Here is a 16,875-nt window from a genome sequence, read left to right as displayed (position 1 = left end):
TATTCATGAGAGACACAGAAAGAGAGAGGCAGAGACACAAACAGAGGGAGAAGCAGGCTCCTCACAGGGAACCCAATGTGGGACTCGATCCCAAGATCGGGATCACGCCCTGAGCCAAAGGCAGACACTCAACCACTTGAGCCACCCAGGTGTTCTGCAAACATTCTATTTTAGAATAGTTTTAGATTTACAGAAAAGTTGCAAAAATAGTATAACAAATTCCCAAATACCCCACACCTGTTTTCCTCTATTGTTAACATCTTATATGTTTACTACAACTAATGAACTAACTTTGGTATATCACTATTAACCAAACTCCACAATTTATTATTAGTATTGTTATCATTAACTAAACTCCATCAGATTTCTTTAGTTTTTCTCTAAAGCCCTTTTTTTGATCCAAATGTTCTACATGGAATAGATAAGTATGGACAATATGCTTTGCTGCAATGCCCAACAATCCATGCATATTTACTGGTAGGAAATCCAGTTTTTTAAAAAAAATCAGATTTCCACCCCCCCCCCCCCAAATATTTCTTTAATCTTAAGGGCAGTTTAAATTCTGAACATTTACCTAATTGTCACATCTTCTCTCATTGAGCCACCTCATCATGACTTCTCTGACTGCTCCCTTGTTACCTAAAACATGAGCCAAGATTTCCACAATATTTTCTTAGTTTCTGGTTTACTTCCTATTGTAGAAACCAAGTCATCTGCCCCTACTTTGAAGGAAAAGCATTACAAAAACTGTTCCTTGTGAATGTCTTGTTCCTGCTGGTGTCTATGAAGAGTAAAACAACTGTTATATTAATGGAATAAATAAAGAATAATGGAATTATGATATATATAATATATAAAAATAAAAAATTACTGGAATAAATAAATGGCTTAAATATTGAGTAATGAATGATTTTCAGAGCTTCAACACACCTTTGAGATCTTCTTCTTTCTACTTACCCATTTTCCAGATCACAAATCTTTATTCTTTGTGACATCTTTGGATTTATTCATCCTTCTCTTTTCATTTGGTTGTGATCTTAGGCTAAAATTCTTCCTTTTTAAACTTAGTATGGTTCTGCGATGTGAACGACCCACTGTAAGTTTGTGTATATCTGAGTATTGTTTTGTATTCTAATTAGATACAGTCTTTACATTTAAAGGTATCCAGGGCAGCCCCGGTGGCACAGCAGTTTAGCACCTTCAGTGCAGCCCGGGTGTGATCCTGGATTCCTGGGATCAAGTCCCGCATTGGGCTCCCTGCATGGAACCTGCTTCTCCCTCTGCCTGTGTCTCTGCCTCTCTCTCTCTCTCTGTGTCTCTCATGAATAAATAAGTTAAAAAATTAAAGGTATCCATACTCATTATTAAACAGTGTGGTAATTAGTCATAAATTGGAAGTAGTAGACATAAGTATAGACAATTGGTAGAGTTGGTGTTAACTTAGTTTTTCTTTTAACAGCTTTTAAGAAATAGCCCATTGGTTTAATAAGGGTATCTCTCACATTTGCAGAATTTAACATTTTTTTCACTTATAGTATAATTTTCACATATTTACCATCTTTTTTATCATTGGGTAAACTGGATTCCAGTGAAATAGCAAAACTTCAACTATGAGCACCATGGCCATTTGTTACACTTGTGGCTTTCTTAGAAGGAATTGGATGTGAAAGGCTAGAATAAGGTAAAGATCACAGTTTTGGAGTAACAGCCACTAGGAAAATGGTATGACATAAGGAAATGTAAATGATCTTTCTATTTGGGTATTACATTTCAGTATTCTTTCAGTGTATATGAAGTGAGTCTAGACAAAAAATTCTTTGAACATAACAGTGCCCTTTGTTTTTTCCTCTGCCACAATATGGCTTCTGTGTAATCCTGCGGAGATCCATGTTGATCTAGATGGAAAAGAATTCCTTTAAAATATACATTTATTGTGAGTCGACGTGCTAGATAAGTAAAGATGTGAAATCTTTAAAACAAGTTTATTTCCAGTTTAACCAAAATGACAGGAGTGAATTTTATGTGTTTCTGTGGTTTCAATGGTCAAGATCTATCCTACAGCATATGTGAGTGCAATGTTCTAGCCCGCAAACATCTATTGCAGTTGTAGTATTTTTTAGAGAGGATGACCTGAGGTCTGGTTAGATTTCTCTGGTTATTTTAAAACACAATGATTTGGTGGGGAGGAGAGGAAAATCATATCTTCTTTGGCCAACTCAGTGTCCATTTCTTTTTTTCTTTTTTTTTTTCAGTGTCCATTTCTTTCTCATTTCCCCTTTCAGAGGGGAAAGCATTGCTATGGTTTCTGCCAGATTGTAGGATTTTGATTGACACATATTTGCTAGCAAGTAGTGTCACAAGGATTAAGACACAACTACTCTTTCTTTCCCTTTCTTTCTTTTTTCCTTTCTCTTCTTTCTGTTCTACTCCCTACTCACCCCAACTATGTGCATTTGCTGTACTGGTTTAAGGCTTTCCTTAGGGCCAGATTATACCTCTTTCTTTTCACTTTAGTTTATGAATCTCTGTTTTGTGCTCATATCACATTGGGCTGAATGATCCTTCCAGGATTTAGATGGAGAATGGGTGGAACTGGTTGGAGATAGAAGGCTTTTCTTACATGTATCCCAACCCAGATTTTCCAGAGTTCTGTACATTTGAGAACTGGGTGTTGATCCTACTACTATTATAAAAGCTGATTCTTATTTTGAAATTGTTTCTTGCTTGTAGTTCTACCTGTGGCACACTGTGAGGGCAAGTAATGGATAGTGCTAGGTTCTTTTTTTTTTTTTTTTAGTGCTAGGTTCTAACATTCCTGAACATAATCTTATCAAATTTCTACAAAGTTTCAACTCAGTTCAGTGGGATGATTCAACTTGTTTCCAAGGCTCCCAGTGGGAGAATGGGAGTATTGAGAGAATCACTTCACTGTGTTCTGATTCCATGTTATCTTTCTAACTTATGCTTAGTATCTCTGCCTTGTGGGGAAAGCCCAGGTGGAGACTCTGAGAACAGACTTGTCATGGCACCTCCCTCTCTTATTTTGTTACCCCGAGAATGCCATTCCTCCCACCAAAGAAAAGTGCGATTGCTTGCATATGCCATCTGCTTACAAACCCCTGTGAGCTGAAATTCTTCCCCAAAAGGTTTATGTAAGCCCCCTGTGAACTCAAACCACTATGTTTTGCTCAGCTCAAATAAACATCGAGAAAGTATCTAAGCATTTGAACTTATAATAACATATTTATCCCAACACATGAGGCTACTCATCATTGGTGTATGTGTAATATATAATTGCAGCATGCAGAAAACAAACAGCTCTCGATCAGAGAAGTCTCTGGATCCCATGGGGCACTAATCATCTACCAAAAATAGAGATGGTTGGAGAAAATACTTATAATTGCATTGGCAATCCACTATTAAAGTATAATTTCATGTTGTTTTCATTTCTAGCAAATAAATAATAAAAAACTGATTTGAAAAAATTACTCATTGCACTTAATAGCAGACTCATTCATGAAATCTAGAAGTTGAGTATATATACATATTTTATTAAGTGTCCATTGGAAAAAATCTAGAAAAAATATACATACACAATATACATGAACTTTTACTCTCAATTTATAAATTAAATTTTATTTACACTTATAAAACTTAAATCATACTCTTTAAAATAGAAATTTATACTCCTGTTATAATTAAAAGTTATAAACATATGTGTATATTTCTCTTTAATGGTTTAAAATACGTATATTTATAAAGACCTAGCTCTGCTATATGTTCTCAAGATGGATGAATTGCATTTTAAGTATATTTGCATATTTGAAACATGGAGTTGCAGGTCAACCAGAAAGCTGAGCCTAAATTAGATGGCAGTAATTGTACTTGGAATTTTTTGAACCAAATAATTTATGTTAACAAAAATCATATAGGCTCAATCAAGGAAGAAGAAAAATGATATTATAAAGCAGAGAAAATAAAAGAAGCTAAAGATAATGAGTGACCAATGTCCATCAGCAAATGTTTTGTTCACAATTTCCCTTGTTGCTATTTCACTGAGATATGTTCATAAAATGGGTCAGGGCTATATAGCCTGGTAGTGAATTATCTCTCATCTCTAAAATATTATCCATGTAATCCTGAATAGCCAAAAGAGCCTTGAAAAAAAAAAGCTGGAGGCATCACAATTCTGGACGTCAAGTTAAATTACAAGGCTGTAGTGATCAAGACAGTATGGCACTGGCACAAAAATAGACATGTAGATCAATCGAACAGAGTTGAAAACCCAGAAATGGTCAATTAATCTTTGACAAAGCAGATAAAAATATCCAATGGAAAAAAGTCTCTTCAACAAATGGTATTGAGAAAACTGGACAGCAAGACGCAGAAGAATGAAACAGGGCCACTTTCTTATAGCACAAACAAAACTAAATTCAAAATGGATGAAAGGCTGAAGTGTGAGACCTGAAACCATAAAAATCCTGGAGAAGAACACAGGCAATAACTTCGTTGACATCCACTATAGCAACTTCTCTCTAGATATGTCTCCCTAGGCAAGGGAAACAAAAGCAAAAATAAACTATTGGGATTTCATCAAAATAAAAAGCTTCCACACAATGAAGGAAACAATCACCAAACCTAAAAGATGATATATGGAATGGAATGGGAAAAGATATTTTCAAATGGCATCTAATAAAGGTTTAATATCCCTACATATATAAAGAATTTATAGGGATCCCTGGGTGGCGCAGTGGTTTGGCGCCTGCCTTTGGCCCAGGGCGCGATCCTGGAGACCCGGGATCGAATCCCACATCGGGCTCCCGGTGCATGGAGCCTGCTTCTCCCTCTGCCTGTGTCTCTGCCTCTCTCTCTCTCTCTCTGTGACTATCATAAATAAATAAAAATTAAAAAAAAATTAAAAAAAAAAGAATTTATAAAGCTCATCACCCAAAAAACAAATAATCTAGTTAAAAAAATGGGCAGAAGACATGAATAGACATTTCTCCAAAGAAGAATACAGATGGCCAAGGAATACGTGAAAAGATGCTCAACATCACTCATCATCAGGGAAATACAAATCAAAATTACAATAAGATATCACCTCACACCTGTCACAATGGCTAACATTAACAACACAAGAAACAACAGGTGTTGGTGAGGATGTAGAGAAAGGGGAACCCTCTTGCACTATTGATGGGAAGGCAAAGTAGTATAGCCACTCTGGAAAAGTGTGAAGTTTCCTGAAAAAGTTAAAAATAGAAATACCCTAGGACCCAGCAATTGCACTACCAGGTGTTTACCTAAAGGATACAAAATATAATTTTGAAGGAACATATGCACCCGGATGTTCATAGCAGCATTGTCAACAATAGCCCGATTATGAAAAGAGCCCAAATGTCCACTGACTGATGAATGGATAAAGAAGATGTGGCATATATATTTGTGTATGGTGTAAGGAAATGGTCTAGTTTCATTCTTGTGCGTATGACTACTTTTCCCAACACCATTTGTTGAAGAGACTTTTATCTTCTGGATACTCTTTCCTGCTTTGTCGAAGATCAGTTGACCATAGAGTTGAGGTTCTATTTCTGGGTTCTCCATTCTGTTCCATTGATCTATGTGTCTGTTTTTGTGCCAGTACCATACTGTCTTGATGATTATTACAGCTTTGTAATATAGCTTTAAGTCCGGAATTGTAATGCCACCAGATTCAGTTTTCTTTTTCAACTTTTCCTTTGGCTATTCAGGGTCTTTTCTGGTGCCATACAAATTTTGGGATTATTTGTTCCAGCTCTGTGAAAAATGGTGGTGGTATTTTGATAGGGATTATATCAAATGTATAGGTAGTTCTGGGAAGCATAGATAGATATTTTAACAATATTTATTCTTCCAATCCATGAGCAATGGAACATTTTTCCATTTCTTTGTGTCTTCCTCACTTTCTTTCGTGAGTGTTCTATAGTTTTCCAAGTACAGATCCTTTGCTTCTTTGGTTAGGTTTATTCCTAGATATCTTATGGTTTTTGGTGTAATTAATAATATGATATATTGTATTAATTGAATGTAACTAAATAAAGTTAAATTTTTAAAAATGTGGTATATATATACAATTGGATATATATATATATGTATATATACAATTGGATATACAATATATATGTATATATATTGTATATATATATATATGTGTATATATATATATATATACACAATTGGATGTTACTCAGCCAGCCATGAAAAAGAATGAACTCTTGCCATTTGTAATGATTGGATTGAGCTAGAGAGTATTATGCTAGGCAAAATAAGTCAGAGGAAGAGAAATACCATATGATTTCATTCATAGGTGGATTTTAAGAAACAAAACAAATGATCATGGGGTGGGGGAAAGGAAGAGGAAAACCAAGAGCAAACAAATTGTATAGAGAACAAACTGATGGTAACCAGAGGGGAGGTAGGTGGGGGAATGGGTAAAATAGGTGAGGGAGATTAAGGAATATGCTTGTAATGAGCACCAGGTGTTGTGTGTTAAGTGTTGAATCACTAAATTATACACCTGAAGGTAATATTGCACTATATGTTAACTAGTATTTGAATAAAAACTTAAAAAATATTATCCATGTAAATCTCATTTAAAACTATGCACCTAATTGGCTAGTTGTAAATATGAACAAAAGATATAAAATAAGCGATTTGTTACCACGACAGAATGAAAAATTAAAATCATGCAAAATTAAAATAGTAGATATAGTAACAGATAATTGAGAATAAACCCTTATTCTCCAATGTGTAGAGAGGAGGCAAGAGTACCTTTCAGGGGGTTTGCATGGGGATAGGACATTTGGTCTAGACAAGGCCAGCACTCTACTTCAGTGTCACCAGAGAAGTTTATTGTATCTTTTGTTTCTACACCACACTGAATAGAATTTTACTTTTGAAATGTATTAGGTAGACTTTCCAGCTGCTGGTATGAACTTCTAGGAAAACACATTCTACTGAAGCATTCACCTGAAGCAGGAGGTTAAGTACAGTTAACCCATAGGTCAAGGAAAAGATTTAAAAAATGACCCCAAGAATTTCCTATTAGAAAAAAGTAACGTTTTGGGCATAAGCTGCATAGTATATTGGATTGATTTACTAGTCAATAAAAAAATTGCCAGGAGTGTAGCCTTTTGAATTTAATTTGCTTCTCAACTGACAGGAGTAGTGACTCCTAAGCAGTAAGGATTTACTGATGAACAGAGCAGAACATCTGATGGCCGGTACCTTGGGAAGGTGGCTCACTAAAATGAGCATTGCTTTATGGGTGACAATAAATCAGTTAGTCTATAGTTAGAGATGGAAAATATGGAGGAAACCCCACAGAAGTCCAAGTAGGGGAAGAGAAAAATCTAAGACAGCTAGTTGTGTGGGTTTTACATAACATATAACCTTTTTAAATAAAGTGATCTGCATTGGCTCGTGTAGACTGTGGGAAGGCTTGGCGAGAAATGCTTTTGGGTATATTCAAGTCTGTATAAATGACTCCCAATGTGTCATCTGAAAGCTGTTAGGATTGAAAAAGGCACTGGAACCAATTCTTTCTTTTGTCTCCAGGAGGATTTGAACAGCCCACTCTCCTGGACTCAGAGAGAAGTTTTTTCACACCTCTTCCAAAGACACTGGTGCCGGAAGCATGCTCTGGGCCATATGTAAGAAGCAGCTAGTGCAAAGATAGCCTTGTCGGTGTATTCCCTACGGCCTTTAAAGGGCAGAGGTAAATTGATGCAACACCCTTGTACCCGCTCACACTCTGTAGCCTCTCTGCCATGTATTATGCCTCATTTTAGGATTAGGCTCAGAGAGGTTAAGGGAATCTTATGAAGCAAAATCTCATTACATAGGGGACAGTGCCCTGAATTTGAGTGTCTCAATATATTAAATGGGGAGATTACTCTAAAGCTCAGATGAAACAATAAAACACTTCAAATCTTGTAAAGTGCTAAATATAAAAGATATTATAGCACTGCTTTGTGAAACGAGTCCTGTCTTTAGCCAGTAAAAGTCTGCACATTCCAGTTTTATGGAATCAGCAGCAATATCCTTCATGTCAGAGCATCTTATTCAAAGACACTGAACTGGTTTTGTGGTTGTTAAGGACTTCCCCCTTTCACTTAATACGCCAGCTTGGGGGCTATATCCTTGGGTCACCAAATTTAAATAAATCAAAATGATTTGGTGTGGTGGTGGCATGGTTCTTTGAACTCCACATAAGCAGACCAGATTCAAACCAGAATGCTCTGAAACAAAGAAGCTAAAAGGGAGCAAGGAGCTGTTGGGGGAAATAAGTTCCTAACCATTAAATACTTAGAGGAATATGGCCAGCCTAGCAGTTTCAGGAAATAAGGAAAACAACCAAAATCAATCCAGAGGCTTGCACTTTGGTGTTTGTGCTCCTAGAAGCTCATCCCACTAAGAAGGTGAATGGCTGCATTTCCATCTGCAGAAAACTCTGGATGGTCTTGAAGGTTAGCATTAACTATACAGCTTTACAATAGTTAGTCCGGGGGTAACAGAAGTCTGAATGGATGGGTATGTCACCAATTTTATATGAACAGTTCCACATCAGATGCTTCTTACAGAATGTATATATTTCTAGTTTCTTTTTTAAAATGTCAGAGGTTTGTGTTTTTCTAACTTTAGAATTTCTCTTCCATTAAATATACTATAATGACATTCACAGAAAAAAATTAACAAACAAAACTAAAAGTAAGCACACTTTTAAGGCTTTTAATACATATGAATTTACTTTTCAGAAAGGTTATATTTCTACAAACTCAGTTTAAGATTTATTTCCTTGCACTGTCACCAATATTGAGTATTTTACCTTTAAAAATAAGTGGGAAATATCAGAAAGGGAGACAGAACACGAAAGACTCCTAACTCTGGGAAATGAACTAGGGGTGGTGGAAGGGGAGGTGGGCGGGGGGTGACGGTGACTGGGTGGCAGGCACTGAGGTGGGCACTTGACGGGATGAGCACTGGGTGTTATTCTGTATGTTGGCAAATTGAACAACAATAAAAAATAAATTTATTATTAAAAAAATAAAAATTGCCAGTTCAGATGGAAAAGCCACACACGTATCTTTATTGTTAACTTGTATTTATTCATTTGTGAATTCAATATTTATATAATCTAATGAACTAAATTTAAGATTTCCAGTAGAAAAAATCATAACTCTCAGGCTCAGTGACAACCTATTGTCAGTACATTATTTTTTCAATCCAAATCATTACATTTAAAAGTCACTTATCATCAATGATAATGTATAATATTTATTGAATGTTGAGTTTGTACCACATGCTCTGGTAAGGGCCTTCAGATGTCGGACATAAATCTACCCTTCTGTTTTCCAGCTACTTGTCTACTTCTCAGCGTCCCTTGACACTAATGCTTACCAAGAGTCCATTCTTATGGCCTCCATTTTATTACCCTTTCCCAACTTTTGGCTCAAACCATTCGAATACAGATTCTGTCTCCATTTCACTGAGTTTGAAGGACACTATCTTCTTATCACCTAATTAAAATATCATTTAATATTTCCAATCTTTCTATATACCTCAGCAGGTATTTGCACAGTTGAACAGTTGTTGAAAAAAGATTTGAAGGGGTGTATCCCTTCTACTCTTGGCTTCTGTGACACTGTAATTTTCTGGTCTGTGTCTTAACTCCTTGGCAGCTTTTTTACTCTTTGTGGATTCTTTGTCCTGTCATTCAATCAGGGTGGGAATGTCCTGGAGATTCATCCTGGGTTCTCTTCTTGCCATCTAGATTTTCTTTCTAGGGTATCTCTTCACACAATGTGAGCCCCATAACAGCAAGGAATTCCACCTGAATTTTTTTCAATGTTGTATTCCTAACACTTAGAACAGTACCTGGTTCATATTAGGTTCTTAATAAATATTTGTTTCATAAATGAATGAATGACTCTAGGCTAAAGTATCATCTACATGTTGATAACTTTCAAAGGAAAACCTCCTGCTGGATTTTTCCAGCTTGAAACTCCAGATAACGTGATTCTGATCACCTCCCATGTATCCACAGGCAGGGTTAAAGGGATCTCCAATTTATTATGTCTGAAGCACAGTTCTTGATGATTCCAACCTCTTTGTCCTTCCACCTTCCTCATCTCATGGCATGGTTACTAAAGTGAAAAACTTAGTATTTGTCCTTGATTCCCTAGCCAAGTTTTTAATCCATCAGAAAGTCCCTTTGGCACTATTTCCAACATATCCTGAATCTGTTAATTTTGCTCCATTTTTGCTGCTACCCACTTGGTGAAGCCACTCTCATCTCCCATCTGAACTACTACAACGGATTCCTCACTGACCACTCTCACCCTTATCCCTCTGCAGTAATCCACATAGAAATCTGACAGAGGGTTTTAAAAATGCCATCTCATTCTCCTGCTTAATGCTTTCTTTCTTTCTTTCTTTTTAGTTTTTTTTGCTTAATGCTTTCTAATGACTTCTCATTGCCCTGACTTTACAATCTAACTCCTTTCCAAGACCTATGAGATTTGAATCATCCTTAGTATCAACTCAGGATGTAAACTGAGCCACAGAGTATGTCAATGTTTGCAAGGTTTTTAGGTGGAAGGTAGCAACCCCTCTTCACCATAGCCAAGGACTAGCTAATCAAATCTTATAGTTTTCCAGACTTTATTTCCTGAAAGCCGGAAGAAGGAGAGAGAACATTTCACGCCTGTTAGGATGAGTACTAAAGGAACTTTCTGTAAATGAATACTGTAATACTGTTAGTAATACTTGAAGAAATTGCTTAAAGTAAATATTGTGTTTATACTTAGAGTAACTGAGTAGTTATGAAAACTGCAACATCAGAAATGACCACAGGCTGTTGCTATTTACCCACAATTTGGGGAAATAGGTAGCATTTCTTATTGTACAGGAATTATTTTTTTATAGACTGTTACCACATTAGGTATATTGACTAATTTATTATACATATTATATACTATATATTGAATATTGAGTGACAGTATATATAAGCACACATATCTCAACACATTCTGTTTCATGATTTTTAAATTTACCTGTGGAAATGAAAGCTCTATTTTAATGTGCAAGTGTGCTAGAAAAAGTAGAATATATGGTCTTACTTTTTTCATTATTGATGAAATATTTAAATGTTTAATATTTTCTTTTAAACTTTCACAATTTGACATGTAGGTATTTTATATACCCTAAAAATGTTTTGAACAAAAACATGTATGAAACATATTTTCACAAGTGTCTATGTTCATAAACAAACATATCTTTATGGTATATTTTTAAGATATTATCTCAAATCATGGCATTTTTGGTTGTATTTATTACTGTCATTTGCCTTGTTATTAAGTGATAGGGCCCTATTCACATTTAAATTGTCAATCTCTTCAAATATGTCTAGCTTATTGTCTCCAGCCTTCTTCTAGATTTTAACATATTTGTGAGAAAGAACTAAAGATTTAAAGAAATTAACTAATCAATTCGCTAATCAAGCCTGTCCACTTCACATTTTATAGAGATAAATTAGCATGCTATTTTAGAACTTTATATCATGTTTTTCAATCTCGAATACTATTAATATGAAAAATAAACTTCCTTTTGTATTTGATATTTTTTATCCAGCAGCACTCAGCTATTAAAAAGATTTTAAAAGAAAACTTTGTTTGTTGTTAATTTAAATGACTTTCAAAATCAGTCCCTTAATTTCCCTTGATATCTGACAATCATTTAGTCCTTTGCAATCTTTTTATAAAAAATGCACATTAAGATATCATTATGACATTAATTTCATACCAACTCACAAGTTTGCTCCTCAGTCACTAAAAGAAAATAAATCACAATATTATTATTCTTTTAAAATATGGGAACATCTACTGCCGATGTGTAATGTACAGCCTAAATTTCAGATACATTTTTGGCTGTTGGGACAATGACTCAAACTCCTATATTAAATATTATAAAATCAAACTGAAGATTCCTCTGTCAAAGGCACATAAGGTAGAACATTGTGAATGCCAAGGCTTAAATTCCTTGGCATGAAGTAAAACATTAAAAAAAACTCTCATGGATATGAGTTTTAAATTGTTATCAAGTTATTTCCTTTTCCGATCATTTTCATGTTCAGTTAACAAACATAAACTAAAGCAAATGATAATGATATATGCTAAAGAAAAAATCATAATCTTTGTGTGGGAATTAATGTATACAATAGGCTTACTACTGTTTAAAAAATTTCTTATAGTACCAAATTCTTTTCCCCTCAAAAGTTAAAAAAACTTTTAAATTATGAATGTTTTTAAGAAACACAAAAGTATAAATAATTATAAAGAAATAACTTGTGTTTCCCCTACCAAGATCTATATTGACATATTTAATTCTCAGAATGTGTAGGAATGGTAAAAAGTAAATTTAGAAATTCTTTTGGAATGTTAATGACAATTATTTTTACTTTACAAAGGCTATATTAAAAACATCTAAAACACAAACATGACTAATATTTAGGTAACTGGAAAAGTTTGAGTGCAGAGCGCCTTGGATGCCTCAATTGGTTGAGTGAGCTACTCAGTTTTGACTCAGGTCATGATCTCTGATTATGGGATCAAGTTCTGCATCAGGCTCCATGCTCAACTAGGAGTCTGCTTGTCCCCTCTCTTCCCCTATGCTCTCCTCCCCTCTCTCGATCTCTCTCTCTCTGTCTCTCTCTCAAATAAATAAATAAAATATTTTTAAAAATTAAAAACAAGACAATCTTGGGTTATTTTGATAAAGTGCAGAGTTTATAAAAAAGAATCAAAGGGATATTTAGAAGGAATTTTGGAAATAAATGCTTATTCATTATACATTTTTAAAACATTGATTTAGATTAAGTTTTTAAATTTCTTAGATTTTCTTTATTTACCTTGGGCAATTCCTATGAGAATATCTATAACAGAAACTAGAGTTACTTTAAGTTTGAAAAAACAGGGATCCAAATACAGGCATGAAGATAAAGAGTTAACTGCTTGAATTTATAAGTTATAACTGACTGATCTTGAGGTAGAGTAAAACTATTGATTACAGTTTCTAACATATGTTGCTTTTTCCTTTTGGGGCATTATCGCAACATGTAGTAGATATGTAAATGGATGATTGTTGTGTGTACAAAGACTTATTATTAGGATCATTTTGTAAATGCATATTTCACTTGGTTTACAAAAGAGAGATTAATCTGTTATTTAACCCAGGGTGCCTGGGTGGCTCAGTGGTTGAGCATCTGCCTTCAGCTCAGGTCATGATCCTGGGGTCCTGGGATCAAGTCCCACCACATGCTCCTCGTTCAGAGCCTGCTTCTCCTTCTGCCTGTGTCTCTGTGTGTCTCTCATGAATAAATAAATGAAATCTTTTTTTTCTTTAAATATTTTCTTTATTTATTCATGAGAGACACACAGAGAGAGGCAGAGACATAGGCAGAGGGAGAAGCAGGCTCCATGCAGGGAGCCTGATGTGGGACTCGATCCAGGGACTCCAGGATCACGCCCTGGACCAAAGGCAGGGGCCCAGCTGCTGAGCCACGCAGGCGTCCCTAAATAAATGAAATCTTTTAAAAAATCTGTTATCCAATCCTAGACTCTAGAGGCTAAGTGATCTGTTAAGATAGTTGATTACCCCAGAATCCAAGTTGCTGCCCAGATTATGAGAATGAAGTTTTCCTCAAAGTAAGTGTTCTAGGGTAAATCTCACTAAAAAGACAAAACTCATGCAAAGTTATTTTTTTCTAAATTAGTTATAATACAATGCTTTCCAAAAATGTGTAATTAGTAAAATAAGAATTTCTTCTGGTGAAACTATTAGGCAAGATTTTTTTCAATATTTGTAATGTCTGTATAATGTATAACAAAATTGTTCTGAAAAGTCATATCCATGTTGATGTATCCCAATGCCTATAGATTTATAGCTACAGATCTATAAATTATTAATGGGATTCTACCTCTACAAGTTACCTTTTAAATCATGACTTTTTCGATTCCCTAGTCAGAATTTCTGTCTCCTATCTATTCTCATTGCTAAAATTTAATTTGTGCAAGCACTAAGTACTCTGTAATGTATTAACTGATAGTCTTGACACCCTATGAGGTATGTCCAATTATTATTCCCTTTTACAGATTAAGATATTGAGAAGAAGGAAATAATTTACCAGGATTATAGACCCAGACAGTCTAGCTCTAGAGTTGATGCTGTTAACTGCTATAGCACACTACTGCAAGTACTTTATTTCCTAATTTAAAAATTAGGCCAGCCTCATCATTTATATCAAGTAGGGAAAATTATATTGAATAATGCACTCAACAAAATCCTTCTGTAGTAGTCCTAACACAGTGAAATCTATCTGTATTTGTTGAAGAACTGCTGTGTATAAGGATTAAAGCCATATTCTAGAAGCATACAAAAATACATGATCTTTGTCTTCAAATCTAGAAACCTACATGAGAAGGTAGATGTGTTTCCAAATAGAGACACAAGTAAAATATCATGATAGAATAGAGATAATCATGAAAATTCCAATATAAAGTGGGTAAAAGGAGTGAGGAGAGAAATAAAGAAATAAATATTGAGGATCTGGTGTAGAAATTGAGATAACATGCCTATTTGACACAGCTATTTTCTTAAAACAAGAAGTATGACACAAAGTACAAGAAAATAAGTTAATTCTCATTTATTTTCCAAAAGACAAGAGACAAGCTGGTTTGTCTACATGTTGATCCCTGTCCTTTAATACACCCACATAAATACACAAAGGGAAATATAAATCACCATTTTTTGAGATAAGCCATGGCCTAAAATTTTTTTTAACTTAATTCACAGGATAGGAACAATCTCTATACCAGGAAGTAGAGTGGTGAGGCATTTCTAGTACAGTTCTGTCATCAGGTCTCTCCAGCCTGTGGACCACTCAACTCTCAAACTGTGTGGTAGACTATTACTGGAGGTCCAGTGGAAGATATTAATATGAAGAGTAGATCATACTACTTCTTCTATTGTGTGGTTGAAGGAGGTAGTTTGTGGAGGTAGAGTTCATTAGTCCCTTTTTCTCTGTTTAGTTAATGTGATGAGAGTACATGAGATGTAAAAATTATCACTAAAGATCTTCTTTGGATTAGTGTTTGTGGTTTTTACAGAGCTTCAGTATTAGGTCACAGGGAAACGACTACAACAGGGTTTTTTTTTTTTAACTTTGATTTTGAGAAAGAAAATGTAAAAAATCACCTGCTTGCTTCTAGAATGGTTTTAGAGTAGCTTATTAAAATATGTGTATACAAAAATGCTATTAGAATAAAGAAAGACAGGTTTTTAAAAATAGGTAGAAAATACTCTCACAGGAGCAAATACTTTTTTTTTTTTTTTTTTTACAGGAGCAAATACATTAACTGTGACCAAATCCTATACTTCTTAGAGATTCCTGGCAGCTGATAACAAGGATGGATGTCATATCTCTTGTTATCTTGGAAAACATTTAGCTTCAAAGGAAACCTTTTTTGTTACCATTTATTTTCAAAATATATAAGAGACATTGAACAAAATATATAGAGGGTATTTACAAATATAGTTTTATATGATTTTTTCCTATATAGATTCTTGATAAAAATCTAGGGCATCACATCAAAATTTTAACAATTTGCAAATTACTTATAATCATTTTTTGGTAAATAAGTTATACATTATTTAGCAAATTTATGACTGTGGTGAGAAAACTTAGATAATATGGTCCAAGTTTACTGCTTTCTGATTTACCTTGCTATGAGGAATTTTCAATCTACTAGACAAGTGATCCATACATGCTCCTCTAACTATTCTCTTTGGATATGTAGTACTTTGAGTTTTTGACTGGAAACTAGATTGGGGAAATTTTAAAAATTACTGAGAATTATATCACTAATAAAATACATTTCGAATACAGGTTCTATATCAGGAATAAGTATATTTAGCTCTCAGGGGTTTAGAGTAGTAATATAAAGTCCGATTGTAGAAACAAAATGCTAAGGTTTAAATGCAAAATTTACTCTCTCTTAGTGACAGGACCTCAGGGCTTTAGTATCTTCTATAAAATGGGATTAATAATAGAGAGGGATTAGGCAAGGATTAAATACATATGTGACATCTAATTGAACACTCTTATTGTCTCAGACAAGTGACTGTTTCACATGTTGTTATGAACCTCAGGAAGTCAGATTGGATTCTGTTTATAGAGAAGAGTGCCCTCCTGCACAGAGGTGAGTTGAAAGATGCTGACCTTTAGGGCTAATCTTTTCCTCTAAAGAGCAGCTTTAGAGCTACTGAAATTCCTGAAGATGTATTTTTTAAAAATATTTTTTATTGGAGTTCTATATGCCAACATTTAGCATAACACCCAGTGCTCATCCCGCCAAGTGCCCCCCTCAGTGCCCATCACCCAGTCACCCCACCCCCCCTACCCACCTCCCCTACCACTACCCCTTGTTCATTTCCCAGAGTTAGGTGTCTTTCATGTTTTGTCACCCTCACTGATATTTTCACTCATTTTCTCTCCTTTCCCTTTATTCCCTTTCACTAATTTTTATATTCCCCAAATGAATGAGACCATATAATGTTTGTCCTTTTCCGATTGACTTATTTGACTCAGCATAATACCCTCCAGTTCCATCCATGTCGAAGCAAATGGTGGGTATTTGTCATTTCTAATGGCTGAGTAATATTCCATTGTATATATATTCCACATCTGAAGATGTATTTGAGAAGTACATGGCAAAAATAATCTTGCCCTGAAACTTTAAAAATAGGCCATTCACCTCAGATATGGTTTTATACCTTTGAAAT

The sequence above is a fragment of the Canis lupus genome, chromosome 8 (genome assembly GCF_011100685.1).
Source record: "Canis lupus familiaris isolate Mischka breed German Shepherd chromosome 8, alternate assembly UU_Cfam_GSD_1.0, whole genome shotgun sequence".
Classification (NCBI taxonomy): Eukaryota; Metazoa; Chordata; class Mammalia; order Carnivora; family Canidae; genus Canis; species Canis lupus.
Note: the sequence above shows the minus strand (reverse complement) of the source record.